Here is a 25710-nt window from a genome sequence, read left to right on the forward strand (position 1 = left end):
AGGGGCCCCGGGGGGATACATTGGGGGGGTAATATAAAGCACCACTCCAGCATTGTATTTTTATTGCACCGCTGGAGTGGTGCTTTAAATGTAATTCCCCTGCACCCTGTCTCATACTCACCTGCGGCCGCCTTCATGGTTTTCGAGTGTCGCTCCCAATGATCTCCAGCGAAAAGTGACCTGTCGTCAGCTCCAGTGTTTCATGGAGCTGCGCAGAGGTCACTAATCAATACAAATCTATCCGGAGCAGCATCGAGTAAAGGTGAAGACATCGGAGGGTGAGTATATGACTGGGAGCAGGGGTCTTACATTTAAAGCATCACTCCAGTGCTGAAAAAAAAAAACGCTGGAGTGGTGCTTTAAATCAGAGCAGAATGGCCTCTGTTCAGCTAAATTTAAAAAATGTTTAACTCTATATGTGGGGAAATATATGACAGACTGTGATTTGATGCTGATTCAAAGACTACAGCCTGACAAAAAAAAAATCACAGCTTCAAGTTTGTACTTTCAAGAAGAGGATCCAGAGGAATTTTTATCTGTACAAAAAGGATTTTTCAGTTACTGAATTGTTTTTATTCAATATGTGAATGTTAACTTTCCAAATTAAAGTAAAAATAAAAATAGAAGAAATGAAGGATATTAGTTTTGTCTAAAACTCTGTTTATAAAGACTAAAAGTGTTGGCACTATACTTGGAGTTAAAAAATACTTTTAGAAGCCGCTTAGAAACAGTTTTGTTCATTGTTTTAAACAGTATTATTTAGTCAAATGTTTAGTGTGCGGTCATATATTGTCAGAAAATGACCTAGTGTTTAAATCAGATTTTTATGGTTTTCTTCTTGATATTTTTTTTCAAATCACTATCTATTGTAAATTATATATATATATAGATATATATATATCTATATATATATATATATATAATTTACAATAGATAGTGATTTGAAAAACAATAAAAAAGGAAAAAAATTAACATAAAAATATATATATACTAGCTATTGAGCCCGTTCTACGCCCAGGTGGCGAGCATTTTTATTGGTATATGGTCTCCCATGCTGGTATGTGCTGCCTCCCTCCTGGTATTTGTGCTGCCCCATCCTGTCCCCACCATCCTATCCTGGTATGCATGGCACCACTCATCCCCATCCTGGCATGCATGGCATCCCTCATCCCTATCCTGGTATGCATGGCACCCCTCACCCCAATCCTGGTATGCATGGCACCCCTCACCCCCAATCCTGGTAAGCATGGCACCCCTCACCCCCAATCCTGGTATGCATGGCACCACTCACCCCCAATCCTGGTATGCATGGCACCCCTCTCCCCCAATCCTGAAAGGCATGGCACCCCTCACCCCCAATCCTGGTATGCATGGCACCACTCACCCCCAATCCTGGTATGCATGGCACCCCTCACCCCCAATCCTGAAAGGCATGGCACCCCTCATCCCCAATCCTGGTATCCATGGCACCCCTCACCCCCAATCCTGGTATGCGTGGCATCCCTCATCCCCAATCCTGGTATGTCTAGTACTCCTCATCCCTATCCTGGTAAGCATGGTACCCCATCTCTCATCCCTATCCTGATATGTATGGTATCCCTCATCCTGGTATGCATGGCACCCCTCACCCCCATCCTGGTATGCATGGTACCCCTCATTTGATTATTGGTATGCATGGCACCCCTCATCCCCAATCCTGGTATGCATGGCTCCCTCATCCCCAATCCTGGTACACATGGTCCCCTCACCCCCAATCCTGGTATGCATGGCTCCCTCATCCTCAATCCTGGTATGCATGGCACCCCTCACCCCCAATCCTGGTATGCATGGCTCCCTCACCCCCATCCTGGTATGCATGGCACTCCTCATCCCTATCCTGGTAAGAATGGGCCCCTCATCCCCAATCCTGGTATACATGGTACCCCTCATCCCTAGCCTGGTATGTGTGGTACCCCTCATCCTGGTGTGCATGGCACCCCTCATCCCAATTCTGGTATGTATAGTCTCCTCATCCCAGAAACCTGGTATGCATGGCACCCAATCCCTCATCTTAATATGCATGGCACCCCTCATACTTATCCTGGTATGCATGGTACCCCTCATCCCTATTCTGGTATGCATGGTACCCCTCATCCTGGTATGCATGGCACCCCATCCCTCATCCTGGTATGCATGGTACCCCGCATTTCTATCCTGGTATGTATGGTACCCCTCATCCCTATTCTGGTATGCATGGCACCCTTCACCGCCCAATCCTGGTATTCATGATCCCCTCACCCCCCAATCCTGGAATGCATGGTCCCCTCACCCCCAAATCCTGGTATGCATGGTCCCCTCACCCCCCAATCCTAGTATGCATGGTCCTCTCATCCCCCAATAATGGTATGTGTGGTACCCCTCATCCTGGTATGCATGGTCCCCTCACCCCCCAATTCTGGTATGTATGGTACCCCTCACCCCCAATCCTGGTAAGCATGGTCCCCTCACCCTGCAATCCTGGTATGCATGGTCACCTCACCCCCCAATCCTGGAATGCATGGTCCCCTCACCCCCCAATCCTGATATGTATGGTCCCCTCATCCCCCAATAATGGTATGTGTGGTACCCCTCATCCTGGTATGCATGGTCCCCTCACCCCCCAATTCTGGTATGTATGGTACCCCTCACCCCCCAATCCTGGTATGCATGGTCCCCTCACCCTGCAATCCTGGTATGCATGGTCCCCTCACCCCCCAATCCTCGTATGCATGGTCCCCTCACCCCACAATCCTGATATGTGTGGTACCCCTCATCCCCCCAATCCTGGTATGTGTGGCCCCCTCACCCCCCAATCCTGGTATGTGTGGCCCCCTCATCCCTTTCAAGCTCTACACACATACAAAATAATAAATACTTATACTCACCTTTCTTCCCTGTGCTCCAGCGCTTCGTCCTGTAATGCCGGAGGCCGGGGGAGAAGTGTGGCGCCGGAGTACGCGAGTGCCCATACCACGCTGTCCGGCACCATTTTGCTGAAGACACACTGTAAATGTGTCTTCAGTAAAATGGCGCCGGTTAGCGCTATGCGCATGCACCGATCCGACGCCTCACTCCTGCTCTGTTCTCCGGCAAAGAGAAGTGCCTCGGCAATGCTCCTCCCAGTCAGGTAAGTATGTAAGTATGGCGCTGGAGATCGCGGTATGCGTTCAGTGTCTACTCATACCGTGATCTCCGGCACCATACACTCCTCTTACCTGTAACGGCTGGATGCGTGCTTCTGTCTGGAGCCAGACTGCGCGTCGCGCATGCGCACTCCATAAAGGCTTCAGACAGAGACACGCATCTCCCGTTATATTACAGATATATATATATATATATATATATATACCATATATATAAATGAAAGAAGAATCCGGCACTCAAAGGTAAATGCAAAAAATTGAAAAAAAAATCTTTATTTCTATAGCAAAATCTCTGGTTTGCATATATTAACATTTCGGCCTACATTGGCCTTCTTCAGAACAGAGAATTGCTCAATACAGGAGAAGTTCTGTGGGACAAGTAAGACCCTGGAGTAAAGAAAGATCCATAAGAGCTGCGCTGAGGTGAACTACACAACCGTGCAACAGGAATGAGCGCCAGCAGCACGTATGATGTCTTGGATTTATGTTTGACTCAGATCTTTTCTTCACTCTCTAGATCTAATCACTTGCTCATGTCACCTGCACCTCAAACACATTGCCAGAATCCAACCTTTTCTTAACTGAAACTGCAAAAATTCTTACTGTCACTCTTATCCATTTTCGTCTGGTCTACAGCATTTCTCTACTAACTGGTCTCCCTCTCATTAAACCCTCTCCTTTCCAATCTATCCTGAATGCAGCAGCCAGGATCATTTTTCTGTCCAGCTACTATAGCAATGTCTCCACACTGTGCCAGTTATTGTACTAGTTGTCCATCCACTATAGAGTACAACATAAACGTACAACACTCACAAAACCCAGCAAAGTGCTGTCCCACCCTACATCTCCTCTCTCATCTCTGTGTAGCACCCTAACCTTGCTTTCCATTCTGCTGGTGATCTAAAACTAACTAAAGGCTCTAACTAAAAAAATCTAAAGACAATTATCCTGCTGCACTAATTTTCTGCAATTCACTACCCTGGACAATTTGGTTAGTTACTAGTATCCACAGTTTTAAGCATGCCCTAAAACATATCTCTTTGACAGGGCTATCACCTCACTAATATAAGGCTGCGTGCCCACATAGCGTTTTACAAGCGTTTATGCTGCGGAATTTCCGCAGCATAAACGCTTGGGAAACGCTTGGTAATCCGCCCCCCATGGTCCCCAATGACAAGCCGCACTTTCAATGCCCATGTTGCGGATTTTTCCGCAGCGTTTATGCTGCGCTCAAAAATCCGCAGCATGTCCATTAATTTTGCGGAAGCGCGGCGTAATCGCCGCCATTGACTTGCATTGGACCGCATGACATCCGCATCACTGCATTTGCACATGCGGATATCACACGGTTCAATGTGCGGATGGTACCCAAGTCTGGAGAAGAGGAGACTCTCCTCCAGACCTGGGTACCATAGAAACTGTAAAAAAAGAATTTAAAATAAAAAATAAAGTTTATACTCACCTTCTGATGTCTTCCCGGTGTTTTGTCTGCTCCGTCCATTGTCTTGCAATGTTCGCGTTGATGTGAAGGACCTGCCATGACGTCACTGAGTCATGTGAGCCATCACATGGCTCAATGACGTCACCGCAGGTCCTTCACACCCCCGCAAGCAGTGCAAGACACCGGACGGAGCTGACAAAACACCGGGAAGACATCAGAAGGTGAGTATAAGCTTTATTTTTTTTATTTTTCACCATTCTTATTCTTTTTTTTAACTAACTTGGTCACACTACTATAAATCCATGCCGGTTGCAATGATTTATATAGTGTGAACAAGTTGTCAAGCACTTTTCCAAGTGATGCTAAAATCGCTTGGAAAAGTGCTTGATAATCCGCAATCAGAAATGCATGCAAAGACGCTTCACAAACGCTTCTACCTGGCAGGAAAACCGCATTTAAAATCCGCATGCGTTTTTCCTGCCAGGGAGAAGCGGAAAAAATATGCACAATTTCTGCATCGTGGGCACTTAGCCTAACAGCTCTTTGTTCTCTCTTCTTAAAATAGTTATTCCAGAATTTATTATCTTTGCAATCTCACTGTAGCTGAATAGCCCCTAAAGTAACCCAAACATGACTTCAGAAACTTATTGGCTACATACTTGTCATTCTGGTCCAGCTCCAGCATTAACTGAGTCTCTCTGCACAGTGCAAGTGGACGGTCCCTTCAGTGCTGACCATGTGACCATTGCAAACTACATTTCCCACAAGCACCCAGCTTCTTCTCCAGGCTTCCGGCACAGCTGACATTAGCTACTTCTGTAATCTACTCTATGATCTGCTATTGGGAAAACGTGTAAAGCTGACAGGAGGAGACATTATTAATTATTTCCAATAATTAATTATTAATATGTATTGATAGATGTAATTCTTTTCTGTCCCCACCACCCTGTGTATAGGTTTATAATTCTCCACCAAAGATTCCTGTATGTGTGTTAAATATAGTTGTTGTTCTCCTAGCTTTTTGTCACCCAGAGCAACAAATCATAGTGTAGCTTTCATTTCATAAGTGCTTTTTAAATAATGAAAGCTGAGCACTGATTGGCTGCTGTGGGCAACAAAGACATTTTCTCTTTCAGACAGTACAGATAAAGGCCTAGTTGTATTTACACTGTTAATAGGTAGTAGATGTCATGGCATTACACAATACTCATAGCTTGTCTATACAGAGCATAAAATAAACGTTCTGACATTGACTTGTTGGATAAAATTGGCCACGGCCTTTATTTACAATGAATACTCATCCAGACGTACCAATCGCAGGCCATTGCTGGGGCAGTGAAGTTAACCTTCCCCTGTGATGGCCACCTGACTGGCCAGCATTATCCTCCAACCGTAGTCCAGACACATGGAGGACGTGCAGGAGCAAAACAGTGGGAAAACCACCATTTCCTGCCATTTAATCCTTTCACAAGAAGAACACTTGACCCATGGTAATGCCATGTGTTCCCCTTCTGAGGGTCCACCATTATAACAAATATGGACAGAAATATTCATGCTTTAATGAAAAAAAACTGGTACTTCTGTGCTCGATCTGCTGTGATTATCATCACAGCCGAGCAGCACAGCTGGGAAGGAGGATAGATTGCCCACCTTTTACAGCATCAGGTGCACAGTGCCCTTGCCCACCTTTGCAATGAGGATGATGCAACCATGAATGCACTCACTGAATGTCTCACTGCACAAGAAGACTACCAGAAGAATAGCAGGTTTCTACTGGGAAAGTGCGACTTGTCAAAAAAGAGCTATAAGAAGCATCCATGGTCAACCAGGTGGGCAGAAGCCTCTGACGGTCATGCTGATTATCTAGAGGCAATATCTACAGCAGCGATCACTTTTGGAAATTAATTGCAATTGACAAAGCTACTGAGCTATGTTTGTTATTGTGGGAATAACTCTTTAAATTTTACTCGGAATCTGACCCTTTCTATCAACTATTCTCACACCCTCCACACACTCAGTGGCACTTTGTATCTGGACATATGCAGATTCTGTCTGATGATTGGATTATGAAGGTTTACTACACTACCCATACTTATTTTAATGATAGCTGGACCTTACACTACAAGTATTTATTACTCATTGTGTTTCTCCCCTATTTTCTAAGGGTTCTTTCACATTGCATTTAGGGACACGCTCGGTGGCCCCATCAAGGCGTACTACCGAACTTCCCCCGTAAAACAGGATTCAGACGTATGTACCGATGGGGCCATAGACTGTAATGATGCCAGCAAAGCAGATGTGCGCTCTGACGTGCATCAATTTCGCGAGTATATGCCTACTGGAGATGGACACTCAGAAGAGGCCACCGAGAGTGTCCCTGAATGCAATGTGAAAGCACCCTTATAGATTGTAAGCTAGCTAGCAGGGTCCTCTTGTTTATTTGTTTAATCATGTGTTCCTCTATAATGACTTTATTGTCTATACATATCCCCTCTGAATTGTAAAGTTCTGGAGAATATGTTGGTTCTATAGAAATAAAAGTATTATTATTTAACTGAAGCTGTTAATTCATTGTTACAATGGCTGACACACTGCTGTCTGTGATTTAATCCAGACTTTCAGAGATGGACACAGAAGATGGGTACAGAGGCCGAAAATCATCAGTTTGTCCGTTTTGTCCTGTAAAATATCTTAAAATTGTGCACAAATTATAGTAACTTTTGTCATTTTTACCCCAGTCCCAGCCACCTCAGCTAACTTTTTGAAAAATGGGCAGAAGTTAGTTCACAAATTCTTCATACTTTATATCACACTAAAATGGCGTACATTATGACAGTGTAGCACCCTGAGGATTCGGCTGCTACAGGGGTATTGCACCTCAACCCAGAGGTGTGATATTCCACTCCCGGGTAAGGATGGAGTGTGGAACTGAGCTAGTAGGCTGCATGCACTACACACATCCCATTTCCGAGGAACAGACCGATGGTACTCCCACTAGAGAAATGTGCAGGTACGACAGTGTCTGTTCCTGGCTGGAGTGGGAGGGGGGTGGAACATCCCAGTAGTGTAGGGGCAGATAGGGGGAGCAGCCTGGGTAAAGCTAGGAGCTCATTGGGTGCTGGTCACCTGAGCTCACACATAGAGGGAGTATATAAGGTGGGCACCATCTTAGATCAGGGTCAGTCAGTTGTCGGTCAGTCAGTCTGTGAGACGTCAGTCTGTCTGAGAGCCTGAGAAGCAGAGCAGAGGAGAAGGAAGAGAGACCCAGAGGCGCAGAGGGGACCCCAAGATCCCAAAATAAGGACAAAAGGGTGAAGGGTCGGCAAAAGGGTACTGGATCCCAAGCTGGCAGAGGCTACAGCACACCTTAGCCAGGAACCGGAGGTCGTGGGCAGGATCTGCCACGACCACCCACTAAATCCACCCGGAAGGCAGACCAAGAATAGGGTCAGGGAACCCAGAGACAAGGGTTTACCAACAGGAGGCCCGAGGGAGCCGGACTTAGGTGGATCCCTGGTGGGAACGGCCAGAAGAAGGGAGAGTCAGAAAGGAGCTCAGGACCACACTCCGGAGTTGCCTGGGAGTTGACCGAGTCCAGGACCTGGTGGACGCAGCACGGCTCGGGTGGTCACTGCTGTACACAGTGACCCGAGCAACACCAGTAAGTAAAACCCTGGAACTGCATTTTATGCCTCTGAGTCTCTTTGCTGCACCTTCACAACCACCATCCTCCACGGCTGACCCCCTGAGGCTATACCCCTCCCGTTGGGGGTTATACTACCGCAGCTGCATACACACCACCAGCCTCAGCGGACCATCTTGCAGCGGCGGCCTTTTGACCGCAAATCAACGGGTGGCGTAGTCGACACTAATAACATCTATAAGGACTGCCGCACACTGAGTTTGACACCCTGGGCACGGACCGGGTCACAGCCACTCGGAGACTACAACCCCCATCTGATCCGGCTCCGGGTATCCCTAACAACATGGCCCAGGGGGCGCGTCAACAGCATTATGAGAGAAGTCCATGTTTAGTACTGGTGGTGCACGGCAGCTGAAAGATGCTCCAAATTCATTAAGTGGTGCACACTTCATAATAATTTTGACACATCTTACTCCTGCACATTCTTCATCAAGACTGATACAAAATGCCAGCTTTGACGAATCAGGGACAGAATGTCATTGAATAGTCTAAATGGACACAGACTATAAATGCTGATCACGTAATGGAACCATGTTCTTTTATGAGCCTCATGTTTTTAGTCATCGATACCACAGCTCCAAGAACCCTGTCTTGTGAAATTTGCTCTGTAGGTTTAAATGTGAAGCAAGATTAAAAATCAACAAGATTCTAGAACATTTTCTAATGTTCCTAACTCATGTTATTGTCATTGGATAATTTTATCATTGCAAAAAAACACTGCATAACATTCCAGTAAGACGGGAAAGAGGTAAGAAAAAAACTCACAAAAAGAGAAATAATTAGTTACATTAATTATGATCTATTAGCCAATTTGCTCAGCAAAGAATTGGTGGGAGAAAAACATGTTTTCCTGAAAGATCAAAGCATTCTTTCATATTTTATAGACAGGATATTTTAATATATTTTTCAACTTTTAGCATATTACACTGAGTGATCTGTTTATTAGGCAGACCTATGCATTCCTTGTTAATATAATATATGCATGAGTAGAACATGGTCATGAACTTCAGTAGTTGCCCATGCCACATACCAGGATGGGGAAGACAAGCAATCGGAGTGTCTTAAAAATGGCCGATTTTGGGGGATCGCCGTGTACATGAGTGTAGTACATTTAAGGGCTTGCTCACACCACCGTATAAATCGAATGAGTGCTATCTGTTTTTTTATCGAATAGCGCTCAGACCAATGCAATGTTACTCAATGGCGCAATGCTGATGACTAGAGATGAGCGTTGTTCTACTCGAACTGTTCACCAATCTCAAATTCGAGCTGTTTTGGGCGGTGTTCGAGCCGTTCGGCGAACACGAACAATTTGAGAAAAATTCGGCTGTTCGAGGTTATGTTCGATAACTGTTCGTGCACCAAAATCATAACTGGATTTTTTCTCAGTAATGATGAAAATTAATGTTAATACGCAGTTTGAGTGTACAGCGGGGTGGGGGGAGGGGCAGGGGATGGATCTCTGCAGGAACAATGAAGATCTCCATTTTTTTTTCTCTTTCCCGCATTTACAGTGGGGAGGTGCAATCTGTCAGCCTATCAGCAGCGCACACACGGAGCGAAGTGCTTATTTTCACACAAGCAAGGGCATGTGTCATTGGCAGTGTATGTCACATGTCCTTGCCCTATAAGACCAAGCCATTTTCCCCGTCGCCACCATTTTCTCACTGCTGCAGCTGCGTGTTAGACGGCACCGCTGTTGCTGTGTGCGCTATACCTTGTTAATTTCAAGCCAATTTTCGCACAAATATACAGATAGCTTGGGAGTAGGGAATAGTTGTGATTGCAGTCCTTTTAAGGACTAGGTTACAGCATTTCCTATGACTTTTATCAGGGAGGTCTGTGCTCTTAAATAGATAGATTGTGGGAGTAAAGACTAATTGTAATTGGAGTCCTTTTCAGGACTAGGTTACATCAGTTCCTATCAGTTTTTGCCAGGCAGGTCTGTGTCAGTGCTGTGCAAGTTTTTTTCACAGCATTTGGCTGAATCTAGCAAAGCTAATCCTTTTTGGCCTATTGCAGAGTGTGTTAGTCAGTGGAGTAGCCTATCTGTGTTGCAAGATATACCACCTGTGTATAGAATACCAATTTTTTTACTGCACCTTGTGAAGTAAAATCTTTTGGGCATAGCATCATTCTATTAGTCCATCTATACTGACCTCCATCAGGTTGCAAACTGAATATAATTTTTTTCTGCATCTAGCTCTGAAAAAATATTTGGCCTTCTAGCAGTGTGTCGGACTTTCTCTATTAGTCCATCTATACTGACCTCCATCAGGTTGCAAATTAAAAATATTTTTTATCTGCATCTACAGTACCTCTGAAAAAATATTTGGGCTTCTAGCTGTGTGTGGGACTTGTTGTATTAGTCCATCTATACTGACCTCCATCAGGTTGCAAACTGAATATATTTTTTTCTGCATCTACCTCTGAAAAAATATTGGGCTTCTAGCTGTGTGTGGGACTTGTTGTATTAGTCCATCTATACTGACCTCCATCAGGTTGCAAACTGAATATATTTTTTTCTGCATCTACCTCTGAAAAAATATTGGGCTTCTAGCTGTGTGTGGGTCTTGTTCTATTAATCCATCTATACAGACCTCCATCAGGTTGCAAACTGAATATAATTTTTTTCTGCATCTAGCTCTGAAAAAATATTTGGCCTTCTAGCAGTGTGTGGGACTTTCTCTGTTAGTCCATCTATACTGACCTCCATCAGGTTGCAAACTGAATATAATTTTTTTCTGCATCTAGCTCTGAAAAAATATTTGGCCTTCTAGCAGTGTGTCGGACTTTCTCTATTAGTCCATCTATACTGACCTCCATCAGATTGCAAATTAAAAATAATTTTTATCTGCATCTACAGTACCTCTGAAAAAATATTTGGGCTACTAGCTGTGTGTGGGACTTGTTGTATTAGTCCATCTATACTGACCTCCATCAAGTTGCAAACTGAATATATTTTTTCTGCATCTACCTCTGAAAAAATATTGGGCTTCTAGCTGTGTGTGGGACTTGTTGTATTAGGCCATCTATACTGACCTCCATCAGGTTGCAAACTGAATATATTTTTTTCTGCATCTACCTCTGAAAAAATATTTGGGCTTCTAGCTGTGTGTGGGACTTGTTGTATTAGTCCATCTATACTGACCTCCATCAGGTTGCAAAGTGAATATATTTTTTTCTGCATCTAGCTCTGAAAAAATATTTGGCCTTCTAGCAGTGTGTCGGACTTTCTCTATTAGTCCATCTATACTGACCTCCATCAGGTTGCAAATTAAAAATAATTTTTATCTGCATCTACAGTACCTCTGAAAAAATATTTGGGCTTCTAGCTGTGTGTGGGACTTGTTGTATTAGTCCATCTATACTGACCTCCATCAGGTTGCAAACTGAATATATTTTTTTCTGCATCTACCTCTGAAAAAATATTGGGCTTCTAGCTGTGTGTGGGACTTGTTGTATTAGTCCATCTATACTGACCTCCATCAGGTTGCAAACTGAATATATTTTTATCTGCATCTACCTCTGAAAAAATATTTGGGCTTCTAGCTGTGTGTGGGACTTGTTGTATTAGTCCATCTATACTGACCTCCATCAGGTTGCAAACTGAATATATTTTTTTTTGCATCTACCTCTGAAAAAATATTGGGCTTCTAGCTGTGTGTGGGACTTGTTGTATTAGTCCATCTATACTGACCTCCATCAGGTTGCAAACTGAATATATTTTTTTCTGCATCTACCTCTGAAAAAATATTGGGCTTCTAGCTGTGTGTGGGACTTGTTGTATTAGTCCATCTATACTGACCTCCATCAGGTTGCAAACTGAATATATTTTTTTCTGCATCTACCTCTGAAAAAATATTGGGCTTCTAGCTGTGTGTGGGTCTTGTTCTATTAATCCATCTATACAGACCTCCATCAGGTTGCAAACTGAATATAATTTTTTTCTGCATCTAGCTCTGAAAAAATATTTGGCCTTCTAGCAGTGTGTGGGACTTTCTCTGTTAGTCCATCTATACTGACCTCCATCAGGTTGCAAACTGAATATAATTTTTTTCTGCATCTAGCTCTGAAAAAATATTTGGCCTTCTAGCAGTGTGTCGGACTTTCTCTATTAGTCCATCTATACTGACCTCCATCAGATTGCAAATTAAAAATAATTTTTATCTGCATCTACAGTACCTCTGAAAAAATATTTGGGCTACTAGCTGTGTGTGGGACTTGTTGTATTAGTCCATCTATACTGACCTCCATCAAGTTGCAAACTGAATATATTTTTTCTGCATCTACCTCTGAAAAAATATTGGGCTTCTAGCTGTGTGTGGGACTTGTTGTATTAGGCCATCTATACTGACCTCCATCAGGTTGCAAACTGAATATATTTTTTTCTGCATCTACCTCTGAAAAAATATTTGGGCTTCTAGCTGTGTGTGGGACTTGTTGTATTAGTCCATCTATACTGACCTCCATCAGGTTGCAAAGTGAATATATTTTTTTCTGCATCTAGCTCTGAAAAAATATTTGGCCTTCTAGCAGTGTGTCGGACTTTCTCTATTAGTCCATCTATACTGACCTCCATCAGGTTGCAAATTAAAAATAATTTTTATCTGCATCTACAGTACCTCTGAAAAAATATTTGGGCTTCTAGCTGTGTGTGGGACTTGTTGTATTAGTCCATCTATACTGACCTCCATCAGGTTGCAAACTGAATATATTTTTTTCTGCATCTACCTCTGAAAAAATATTGGGCTTCTAGCTGTGTGTGGGACTTGTTGTATTAGTCCATCTATACTGACCTCCATCAGGTTGCAAACTGAATATATTTTTATCTGCATCTACCTCTGAAAAAATATTTGGGCTTCTAGCTGTGTGTGGGACTTGTTGTATTAGTCCATCTATACTGACCTCCATCAGGTTGCAAACTGAATATATTTTTTTTTGCATCTACCTCTGAAAAAATATTGGGCTTCTAGCTGTGTGTGGGACTTGTTGTATTAGTCCATCTATACTGACCTCCATCAGGTTGCAAACTGAATATATTTTTTTCTGCATCTACCTCTGAAAAAATATTGGGCTTCTAGCTGTGTGTGGGACTTGTTGTATTAGTCCATCTATACTGACCTCCATCAGGTTGCAAACTGAATATATTTTTTTCTGCATCTACCTCTGAAAAAATATTGTGCTTCTAGCTGTGTGTGGGTCTTGTTCTATTAATCCATCTATACAGACCTCCATCAGGTTGCAAACTGAATATAATTTTTTTCTGCATCTTGCTCTGAAAAAATATTTGGCCTTCTAGCAGTGTGTGGGACTTTCTCTGTTAGTCCATCTATACTGACCTCCATCAGGTTGCAAACTGAATATAATTTTTTTCTGCATCTAGCTCTGAAAAAATATTTGGCCTTCTAGCAGTGTGTCGGACTTTCTCTATTAGTCCCTCTATACTGACCTCCATCAGGTTGCAAATTAAAAATAATTTTTATCTGCATCTACAGTACCTCTGAAAAAATATTTGGGCTTCTAGCTGTGTGTGGGACTTGTTGTATTAGTCCATCTATACTGACCTCCATCAGGTTGCAAACTGAATATATTTTTTTCTGCATCTACCTCTGAAAAAATATTGGGCTTCTAGCTGTGTGTGGGTCTTGTTCTATTAATCCATCTATACAGACCTCCATCAGGTTGCAAACTGAATATATTTTTTTCAGCATCTACCTCTGAAAAAATATTGGGCTTGTAGCTGTGTGTGGGACTTGTTCTATTAATCCATCTATACAGACCTCCATCAGGTTGCAAACTGAATATAATTTTTTTCTGCATCTAGCTCTGAAAAAATATTGGGCTTCTAGCTGTGTGTGGGACTTGTTGTATTAGTCCATCTATACTGACCTCCATCAGGTTGCAAATTGAATATAATTTTTTTCTGCATCTAACCCAGCCAATAGTTTTGGCCTAATACCACAGTTTGGCCACTCAGCTCTGCTCGGTTACCATCCATTGTTTTTTTGTGCAAACAACTCCAGAGTTGTGAATTAGTTAACCACCAAAATGAGTGGAAAAAGGCCTGCTGCTGGTGGAAAGGGGAATAGGCATGTTGGGAAGGGGAAAAAAGGTTGTGTCCGTGGGGTAGGTGTTAAAGCAACAGTAACATCTGCAGAAGAAAGACCATCTTCCAGCCAAACTAAAATGTCTACTTCTTTTAGCGGACAATGTGATAAGATCCCTTTCTTACGGCCACGCCAATCGCTACAAATTCCAGATGAGGCACAAAAACAGCAGGTGCTTCAACGGATATCAAGTGCTCCTTTAAGTGGGCTCTCCTCCACATCAACTTCAACATCACAAATACTCCAGTCCTCAAAGGTGTCACCCCAATCGCACTTGCTTCCTCACAGCTCCCAAATCTCCAGCTGCCCATCTGAGTATGAGGTAGAACAGATGGTTGAGTCTGCAGAGCTGTTTACTCATACTATAGCCTGGGAATCAGAGGTCGACTCCAGCGCTTCTGTGAATCCAGACGAGGAAATGATCTGCACTGATGCCCAGAATCTTTATGAGTCGGATCCAGGACCAGACGCAGAAGGTTCTGACCATAATGTAGACCCTCATTCCCAAACTGTAACTCCTGTTGGTGGAGACAATGAGGAAGACGATGATAAGACTCAAATACCTGATTGGAGCGACAACTTTAGTTTTTTGTCAGGGCAGGAACAGGTTGGCTCTGAGGACGACGGGTGTGATAACGCACAGGGTGATGATGATGAGGTTGGAGATCCCACTTACTGTCAACCCACAGTCAGCCAAGAGATGAGGTAAGCAGAGGAGGTGGAGGAAGATGCTAGTGACGACGAGGTCAGGTTGCGCCTTCCTGGACATAGACGTAGTACTGAAAGCACGTCAACAACTGCATCCTCAAACACAACTCTGCCTCTCACCACAAGTCGTGGTGGCTCTTCAGGTCGCATGGGTGCTAAGCCTTGCATAGCCTGGGCATTTTTTCAGATCGATAAAGATGACCCAACTCGTGTTATCTGTAACATTTGTCAGCAAAAGCTAAGTAGAGGCCAAAAAATACATAGTTTGAGTACTTCATGCATGAACCGGCACATGGACATGAAGCATAAGTTGCAGTGGGAAGCTCAGTGTGCTACAATGCGGCCTAACCGGCCGGGCCAACCACCGTCTGCCATATCTTGTGCATCCGCGGCCTCTTCATCCTCTGTGACTGGGGGGACAGCAGTCACACCTGTTTTGGGGCGCAGACCTGCCACCTCTTTACCCGCAACAGCCAGCGTGATTGGCAGGTCATCATTTTCTTTGGAGGTGGGAACATCAGCTGGTGTTGAGCGCTGTCCGACATCGATAGCACCACCTTTGGATCAAGGCAACCTAACATGTCCGCCTGCATCTTCCTCACAGACCGGCAGTTTGCAGGGGACACCCTTATCAACCCCGTCTAAGCACAATAGCCAGCCCTCGGTCCCTCAGATGTGGACAAGTAAAAGACCATTTCCTCCTAGCCATGAGAAAGCTAAGAGGTTGAATTTCACCATCTGCAAGCTCTTGGCTACAGAAATGCTGCCTTTCCGCCTGGTGGACACAGAGGATTTTCGAGACCTTATGTCCGTCGCAGTGCCCCAGTGCCAGATGCCCAGTCGGCACTACTTCTCAAAGAAAGGTGTGCCTGCGCTCCACCAGCATGTCGCACACAACATCACCGCTTCTTTGAGAAACTCTGTGTGTGACAGGGTGCATTTCACCACAGACACTTGGACGAGTAGGCATGGACAGGGGCGTTACATGTCGCTGACTGGGCACTGGGTAACTATGGTGACAGCAGGACAAGGGGCTGCTGTCCAAGTCTTGCCGTCCCCACAAGTTGTGCGTCAATCCTCTTTATGTCAAAGTTCCTCCACTGCTTCTGCCTCCTCAACCTCCTCTCACTCTTCCACCAGCACCCAAAGCCTGTCTGGTCATGCCACAAGCTTTCTAACTGCGCAGAAGGGATCCTGCACACCTCCTTACTATGCTGGCAGTAGGGCTCAACGTCATCAGGCTGTTTTTACATTGAAATGTCTGGGAAATGTGAGTCACACAGCTGAGGAGTTGTGGTCAGCTCTGGAGAACCAATTTCATGAATGGTTGTCTCCACTGGACCTGAAACCAGGTAAAGCCGTGTGCGACAATGCTGCAAACCTGGGTGCGGCCCTTCGCCGGGGCAATGTCACACACGTGCCTTGTATGGCTCACGTGTTGAACCTGGTTGTCCAGCAATTTTTAGCCCACTATCCCAGACTAGATGGCCTTCTGCAGAGGGCACGGTCGCTGTGTGCTCACTTCCGCCGTTCGCATCCCGCAGCTCAGCGACTTACATCTCTACAGAAGTCGTTGGGCCTGCCACTTCACCGGCTAAAATGCGATGTGCCTACCCGGTGGAATTCAACTCTGCACATGTTGCAGCGACTGTGGCAGCACCGACAAACCCTGGTGCAATACGTTCTGACGTATAGCCTGGGCCAACGAGATTCAGAGGTGGGGCAAATCACGTTGGAGGAGTGGTCTCAGATCAGGGACATATGCACCCTTCTGCACAGTTTTGAAATGGCGACGAAGATGTTTAGTGCTGACGATGCCATTATCAGCATGACTATTCCGGTGATTTACATGCTGGAGCACATGTTAAACAGAATTCGGAGTCAGGTGGTGGCACAAGAGGAGGTGGAGGAAGTAGAGGAGGAGGAGTTGTATGCGGAAGGGCTAACATCTGCAAGGTCCAGACGGTCGGCAGCACCAAGGCGGCAGGCATGTGAGGGTGGGGGAGATGGTTTTACCAGGGCGCATGGTAGCAGCCAAACTAGTGAGGAAGGTGCAGGAGCCCAGGAAGGAGTGGAGGACGAACTGATGGAAGACTCATCAGATGAGGGAGACCTTGATCACATTTCTGTTGTGCGAGGTTGGGGGGAGAGGACAGAGGAAGGAAGCATGATTGTTACCTCGCCACCAACACAACAGGGACTTGGTGCTCCTGGATGCGCAACACACATGAGTGCTTTCTTGCTGCACTACCTGCAACATGACCCTCGAATTGTGAGAATTAGAAATAATCCTGACTACTGGGTTGCCACACTGTTAGATCCCCGGTACAAAAGTAAATTTGCAGAAATTATTCCTGCCATAGAAAGGGATGCACGCATGCAGGAGTATCAGCAGAGACTGTTGCAGAATCTTACATGTGCTTTTCCACAAAATACCAGTGGTGCACGTAGTGAATCTCACAGTTCCAACTTGCCAACCGTGGGACTGTCAAGTGTTCAGCACTCAAACCGTAACAGAACCACAGTATCTGCTGGTAACATCAATTTTGCGGAATCATTTCACCACTTTTTTAGCCCATCCTTTGCAAGGCCACAGGAGACAAGAAGTCTGACACATAGTCAACGCCTAGAGACGATGGTACAGGAGTATCTCCAAGTAAACATTGAAGCCACGACTGTGTCACTGGACCCTTGCTCTTTTTGGGCTTCCAATCTGGATAAATGGCCGGAGCTAGCCACTTACGCCTTGGAGATCTTGTCATGCCCCGCAGCCAGCGTTCTGTCTGAACGTGTGTTCAGCGCTGCTGGTGGTGTGCTGACAGATAAGCGCACGCGGCTCTCCACTGATAATGTAGACAGACTCACGTTCATAAAGATGAACAAATCATGGATCCGAAACGACTTTTCTACCCCTGTGTCATCCTGGCGAGAGTAAAAGCTTGATGATTGGTTAAAATCACCCTACCAACCGTTTTAAGCTTTCAAATTACTAATCATGTTTATCTGTATCTTGACTGGAAAATAATTTGGGCTTTGTAGCAGTGTGCAGCACTGATCCTATTAGGCCATCTATACTAAAGCTTCACCAGATTTAAAATTAAAAATAATTTTTAGCTGCATCTAGCCCGGAAAATAATTTTGGGGCTCCGAGATGCGCAAGACACATAAGTGCCTTCTTGCTGCACTACCTGCAGCATGACCCTCATATTGTCAGAATTCGAAGTAATCATGACTACTGGGTTGCCACACTCTTAGATCCCCCAAACTTTTCGATCAACCTTTTCATTTTAATAAAGACCAAAAAAATGGTCATTTTTGAAATTATAAGGATTAGCAGGTTGTTAGAAACTGAAATCAAACAGTTTTCAACTCAAAACTTTATTCTAGGTGATGTTACATTTTCACATAGGACCCCTTGTTCGAAAGGAGCTTCTGAACTCTCTCGTCCATTGAATTTGTCAGGTTTTGGATGGTTTCTGCTTCAATTGTTTTGCATGAGGACAGAATACCCTCCCAGAGCTGTTGCTTAGATGTGAACTGCCTCCCGCCATCATAGACACTCCTTTTAATGATGCTCCAAAGGTTCTGAATGGGGTAGAGGTCAGGGGAGCATGGGGGTCACACCATAAGTTTGTCCCCTTTTATGCCCATATCAGCCAGAGATGCAGATGTTTTATGTGCAGCATGAGATGGTGCATTATCATGCAGAAAAATGATCTTGCTGTGAAATACACGGTTCTTCTTCTTGAACCATGGCAGGAAGTGCTGTTTGAGAAAATCCACATACATTATGGAGTTCATCTTTAGCGCCTTCAGGGATCCTAAAGGGGCCGACAATCTCTCTCCCCATGATTCCAGCCCAAAACATTACTCCACCTCCTCCTTGTTGGCGCTGTAGCCGTGTTTGCGTGGGGTGTCCATCAACCAGCCATCCTCCACTCCATCCATCTGGACCATCGAGCGCTGCACGGCACTCATCCGTGAACAAAACTGTTTTGAAATCAGTCTTCATGTAATGTTTGGCCCACTGGAGCCGTTTCTGCTTGTGTGAAGTGGATAGAGGAGGTCGACAGGATGGCGTATGCACAGCTGCAAACCTCTGAAGGACCCTGCATCTTGTTGTTCGGGGGACGTTGGAGGCACAAGCAGCTTCAAAAACTTGTCTGCTGCTATGACAAGGCTTTTTTGCCGCTGCTCTTTCAACCTGATGTAATTGCCTGTAGGAAAGAGTCCTCAATTTGCCCTTATCAGCACGCACACATGTGTACTGTGAATCAGCTACATACTTCTTGATTGCCAAGACACTTCATCCTGATCATCGCACAATGTTGATTGTAGTCATGCCTTGACCTAAACACTCCACAATTTGTTGCTTCTCAGCAGCCGACACATCCTTTTTCTTTCCCATTTTGGCAGAAAATGTAGGCTGCTTAATAATGTGAGAGAGCCTTCTTAAGTAGTCTTGCCTTTCATTGGACACACCTGCCAAACTAATTAGCACAGGTGTCTGCAATTGCTTACAGTGATCTAAAGAGCCCTGACACACATCACCATCAATGAGTTTAACTGACAAACAAACAAATTCTTCCCTTATCACTCCTAAAAACTTTTTGCATAATAATTTGGAACGCAGTGTACATGTGCTTTTCCACAAAACACCAGCGGTTCACGTAGTGAATCTTACAGTTCTAACTTGCCAACCGTGGTCTGTATGGAGTTGTTCAATAAAGGGCCCAAAATTAAGATAACATAGATGGGAGAGGTCTCTATGAATAGGAATTCCTAAGTATTTGATACCCTGTGAGGGCCAGGCAAAGGGAAAGTTGGACTGGATGGAATCCTATATGGATTTGGGGAGGGAGACATCGAGGGCCTCAGACTTCGCTGCATTGATTTTAAAATTTTACCATGTAACAAAGTGATCTATTTCAGCCATAACAGCATGGATGGATATATGTGATTGCGTGATATATACTAGGACATCATCAGCAAATAGAGAGCACTTGTACTCGGTGCCTCCCACCTCAATCCACCTAATATTGGGGTTATGGCGAATTGATGAGAGCAGGTGCTCCGTCACTAGGATGTATAAGAGAGGGGACAGAGGACATCCCTGCCTTGTCCCATTGGTGATTGTGAAAGGTGATGAAAATGTTCTGACGCACCCCTTGGGCCTTGGGACACCCGGAGCCGGACCCTTTTTGGTGGATGCTGGTGGTTGTAGTCTTCGTGGCGGCGACCCGGTTCCGTGGCTCAGGGCGGTCAAACCAGTGGCGGAACTATTTATGTGGTTTTGATGTTTAAATGTACGACTATGCCACCCGTGGATTGCGGTCAGAGTGAACCGCCGCTACAGGGCAGACCGCCGAGGCTGGTGTTGTGGGTGCAGCAGAGCGTAGCATAACTCCCCACGGGAGGAGTATAGCCTCAGGGCAGTGTATGCGGAGGATGGGGGTGATGGTGCAGGGCAGCAGCAGTAACGACACGGAGTCAGTGATGCAGTTCAGGGCCTTTACTCACAGTTCTTATTATCCAGACCACGTCTGCAGGTAACGGCTGCCCACGTCGTACTGTGCTCACCAGGTGAGGGGCTCAGACAACTCCCAGATAACTTTGGAGCACTTCACAGGACCCCCTTTGTGTGTCCTTTGTCTGGCCTTTCTTACCAACACTTCTGTCCGGCTGCCTCGGGCCTCCTCTTGGTAAACTTGGCGCCAGTTTCCCTGACCCTATGTGGTGCCTTCCTAGCGGGTGTAGCGAGGGGCTGCGCCACATAAAATGTCAGAGCCTCCGGTTTCTAGCTGAGGGTCGTTTCCTGCCTCCACTAGTTCGGGGACCGGTCTGCCCCTTTGGCCTGACCCCTCCACGCAGGTGGATTCGGGCGTGCGGTGGCGACTCGCCCGTCCGCACCCCTGGGATCCCTTCATTCCTCGTTCCTGGAGCCTTCTCCGCTCCTCTTCCTTCCTTCTCCCTCTTCCAGGCCTGGGCCTCTGTTACTAGGCCCGCCTCGGGAGCAGAGCTCATGCAGAGCCCCTGCTCCCTGCCACTTCTGCTCAGACTTCTCTGCACTGAACTAAGATGGTGCCCACCTTTTATACTCCCTTCTCAATGCACCCAGGAACTGCTTCCTCCCTGCTCCTGCACTACAGGGTTCCCCTTCCTCAGTGTTCCCTCCCCCCACTCCAGCCAGGGACAGGGACTGTCGTGCCCATCTCAGGGGCATATTGGTCGCCCTGCCCCACGGCAATGTGGTGTAATGCATGCAGGTGTCGGGTCCTGATCCACACTCCATCCTTACCTGAGAGTGAGATATCACACCTCTGGGTGAGGTGCAATACGTCTGTAGCAACCGAGCCCTCAGGGTGCTACAGTTCCATTTATCTTCAGCCTAGGTGACATATTGTGATACAGGGCCGTGATTTTGGCTATAAAAGGGTCCCCTAGACCCCTACCCCAAGCTTTTTAAGAGAATCATATATGGCGTGCCAGGAGACTCTATGGAATGCTTTCTCAGCATCCAACGAGAGTATCTAATTACAAATTTTTAACTGCATCTAGCCCAGTAAATACTTTGTGCCTAGTAGCAGTGTCTGCTAGTCAGCGGATTATCCCGGCTGTTAAGCAAGCTACACCACCTGTAGTTTAGACACTTAATTTTTTCAAAGGAAATGCTTCGGGACCATGGGATACTTAGTGAAGAGCATCAGGAGGCACCCCAAGGCATAGGGGCTGGGACTGGCAGTAAGATGCCTTGCGGTGGACAGCCGAGCTCGATCCTTATAAAAGCTTTTTAACTGCAGCAGCTTTAGTGGACGCTACTGGAGCTGGAATTACGCGGCTGCTGGCATGAGACTTGCCCTCCAATAGATCCTTGTAAATGGATTTAAAGTGTATTCATTCAAATTAGAGAGACAATTTAAATTAAAAAGCTTAGAGCTGCCTCCACCACAGGGGAGCTCGCTCGACCCACCAGCGGACAGGCACCAGTATTGGGAGAGGGGGGCTGGCCATCAGGGTTCACCGCGGCTCTGGCACAAACCCGGCGACACGGAGGTGGCACGGGCAGGAGCGGACTGGCCGTGTCGGCTTCTCACTTTTTCGATTTTAGAAGGGCATGACATGCCTATATCTGTGTCTCCCCCTCCTTTTACTCCTCCACCTCTTTTATTTTCGCATGACTATATGTACTTGTCACTTTTCCATGTGTTAGTTATGTCTTCTGAGCAGTTTGTCAGCTTTTGGACACCTTTGAAGGTGTTTTCTATGTGTTTCTATGTGTTTTTGTTTGCCTGCCATTGGTATTAACGGTGTTCGAAGGTGTTCGACGAACAGTTCGACGAACAGTTCGGCGAACACACGGGTGTTCGACGAACCGAACCGAACTCGAACACTACGGGGGTGGCTCAACACTACTGATGACTAGAGATGAGATGAGTGGTGCTGTATGATGAGTGGGGGGGACGTGTTTGAGGAGGAGAGGGAGTGGGGAGAGGTGAGAGGAGCGGCGGACTGTTATTCTTAATTTTTCTTTTTTTCTTTAACTTAAATGTGTGGAGATTTGTGTGGCAAGCCAATCAGGGCGCAGTTACCATCCACAACAACCAGACACAAAGCCTTGTGTCATTGGCTGCCGAAATCACATGTCCCTCTCCATATAAAGAGTGGACATGTTGTTTTGGCGCCATTTTGACAGTGTAGCACAGAGAGGCTGCTCCTGCACAGTGAGAGAGTTAGATAGTTAGCTAGGCGGTTGCTTGTAAGTCAGATAGTTTGGCTAGATAGAATCCTGTGTGGCTGTGAAGTCGACCTTCCAGCAGATCAATCATTTTTGCTATTAGTGTGGTCTAGACAAAGACACGAGGCCACATTTCAGCATAGAAGTCTGTTGTGCTGATATAGTGCTGCATGCAGCAGTACACCTTTGAAGCTCTAATTTTTTTCTGTTACTGCCATGCTACATAAACAAGGTCACATCTGAGCTTGTAATTGTTTTGCGCTGAGATTCTGCTCTATTCAGGGCTCTACAGTACAAAATCTATTTTTTTTATGTTACTACCATACTACATAAAGCAGGCCACATGTGAGCTTGTAATTGTTTTGTGATGAGATTCTGCTCTATCCAGGAGTTATCATGAAAAATCTAAATTTTTGTAGCTAATAGTGTTCTACAGCCACACTATCTCAGCAAATAAATACCGATTGGTAATTTAGTGACAGGTGACTGAAAGGTCTGGGCATAGAGTTCTGAAACAGCTGGTTACAAGAGGGTACATCCAACATGAGTCGGAAAAAGCAAGGTTGTGATGGAAGGGGTAATAATCTTGGTGTTCAAAGTGTATGTGGGATAGGTGGTAATGTTAGTGAAATCTCTACAGAACAAACACCGTCACGTCCTATCCAAAGACAACTGACAACTTCTGTTACTGGAGGGGTTACTCCACTCCCTTTCTTTGGCAGCTGCACAGTGGTACTGTAAAGGACATATTGATATTCATGCCATAGTTACTTCACGTTTGTTGCTTGCTTCTAAAATCATGTTATTGTACTCCTTGCATAGCATACATTCTTTTCATAGACACAGAACATTCTGAAGGCTACACTCTGCTCCTGTTCTAACTAGTTTACACTGGCATATGTAACTTTGTGTAACTTTCCATCACGCGCCGAGCTTATGATAATATGACCATATGTGTGTTTCCGTAATAATTGTACTAACATTGGCTTAAGCTTGTAGCTTGGCTGTAGGTGATTGGTTATTGATATACTCAAAACAATATATAATGATAAGTAGAATAAACGGGGTTAGAGATTCTCCGAATCCTCCCATACAGAGCTCTGTCTCCATCTGGTTTTCTGTTGGATTGCGCAATCAACCTTGTAACATAGAAATTTGACACTCACTTGGTCAACCGTGAAGGGTCGTTGTTGCCCTCCCCTCAACAGAACGCCTTTTAGATGAGGGTCAGAAAGAGCATGTGCACCAGTGGATGGCAAGTGCTGCATCAAGTGGCCTCTCTTCCTCTTCCTCCTCCTCAACATTACACACAATACAGTCCTCAGAGGTGGCACCCCAAAAACCCTTGTTTAACCCAGCATCACAACTCTCCAACTGGCCAACTGACAGTAGGGAACTACAGATAAGTATGAAGATCTCTTCAAACATTCTATGCCATGGGCATCAGAGACTCAAGAGGAGGAAAGCATCTGCACCAATGCTCAAATTTTTTTTCTGTTGGATCCAGGGCTGGACGAAGTAGGGTCCGAGCAGAATTCTGACCCCCGTCACCAGACGTTAACCCCAGGGGGGAGGTGATCTGATGAGACTCAGATACCTGAGGACTGTACTGTGCTGTCAGGGCATGAGGAAGAGTAAGAGGGTGACTCTCAGGGCGAAAAGTGGGAGAACAGAGAGGATGATGATGAGGTTGTAGATCCCACTTGGTGTGAACCCAGAGGCATGCAACTGAGTAGCTCAGCAGAGGAGGTGGAGGAAGAAGACGAAGAGGTTACATTGCAGCTTCTCGCACAGACACAGAGTGATGCAACCACAGCAATCACTGCATCCTCAGCCACAACTCTCTCTCTGACTGTGGCCAGCAGCGGTTGTGGTCTGCAGTTTGCAGGGGCAGCAAGGGTTGCCTTGCTTGGGCCTTTTTTGAGACCCAAAAGGATGACCCAACTCATGTTATCTGCCAATTTTGCAAAAAAAGACTCAGAGGCAAAAATTGCAATAATTTGACTACTATATTAATGAACTGTCACATGTGCAATCAACATGTGTTAGCCTGGGAATCTCAATGTGTGAACATGTGGACAAGCGGGCTTCGCCAACCACCGGCTGCCCCATCAACCACATCTGCTCTTTACCCCTACCCATCACTGTGCCAAGTGTTCTCACAAAGGTCACTGGAAACAGAACCTCCACTTGTTTACACGCTCCAGTCGGGGTGAGTGAGAGCCTGTCAGCAGTTACGGAAGTGGACATGCCTGCTGTTTTTGTCTCACAGAGCACATCACATCTTTCTCAGTCCACCGTAACATCTCCGCCTGCACCTCACTCACGGTCCAGCAGTTTGTCCTGTTCACCCTACTCCACCCTCTCTCAGCACAGCAGCCAGCCCTTGGTCCCGCAGTTGTGGTCACATATAAGATTGTTTCCTCCTACACATGCGAAAGCTAAGAGCTTGAACTCCACCATCTCCAATCTGTTGGCCACAGAAATACTGTTTTCCGCCTTGTGGATACAGACGATTTCCGAAAGCTGATGGCCGTGGCAGTCCCCCAGTAACAGTTTCCCAGTCACCCTTACTTCTCTAAGAAAGCTGTGCCTGCGTTACACCAGCATGTTGTAGGCAACATCATCCGCTACTTGAAAAAATTCTATGTCTACCAGGGTGCATTTTCCCACAGACACCTGGACAAGAAAGCATGGTCAAGGGCGTTACATCTTGCTGACTGGGTACTGGGTGACTCTGGTGGCTGTGGGGTAGGCTGAGAAGGAGCTGCTCCACAAATATTGGAATCCTCAAGGTTTGTAGGACAAATCTCTGCATGTAACACTTCCTCCACTGCTTCTGCCTCCTCCCC

This window comes from Phyllobates terribilis, unplaced genomic scaffold (assembly GCF_046119375.1).
Source record: "Phyllobates terribilis strain yellow unplaced genomic scaffold, ASM4611937v1 Scaffold_4__5_contigs__length_816908805, whole genome shotgun sequence".
NCBI lineage: Eukaryota > Metazoa > Chordata > Amphibia > Anura > Dendrobatidae > Phyllobates > Phyllobates terribilis.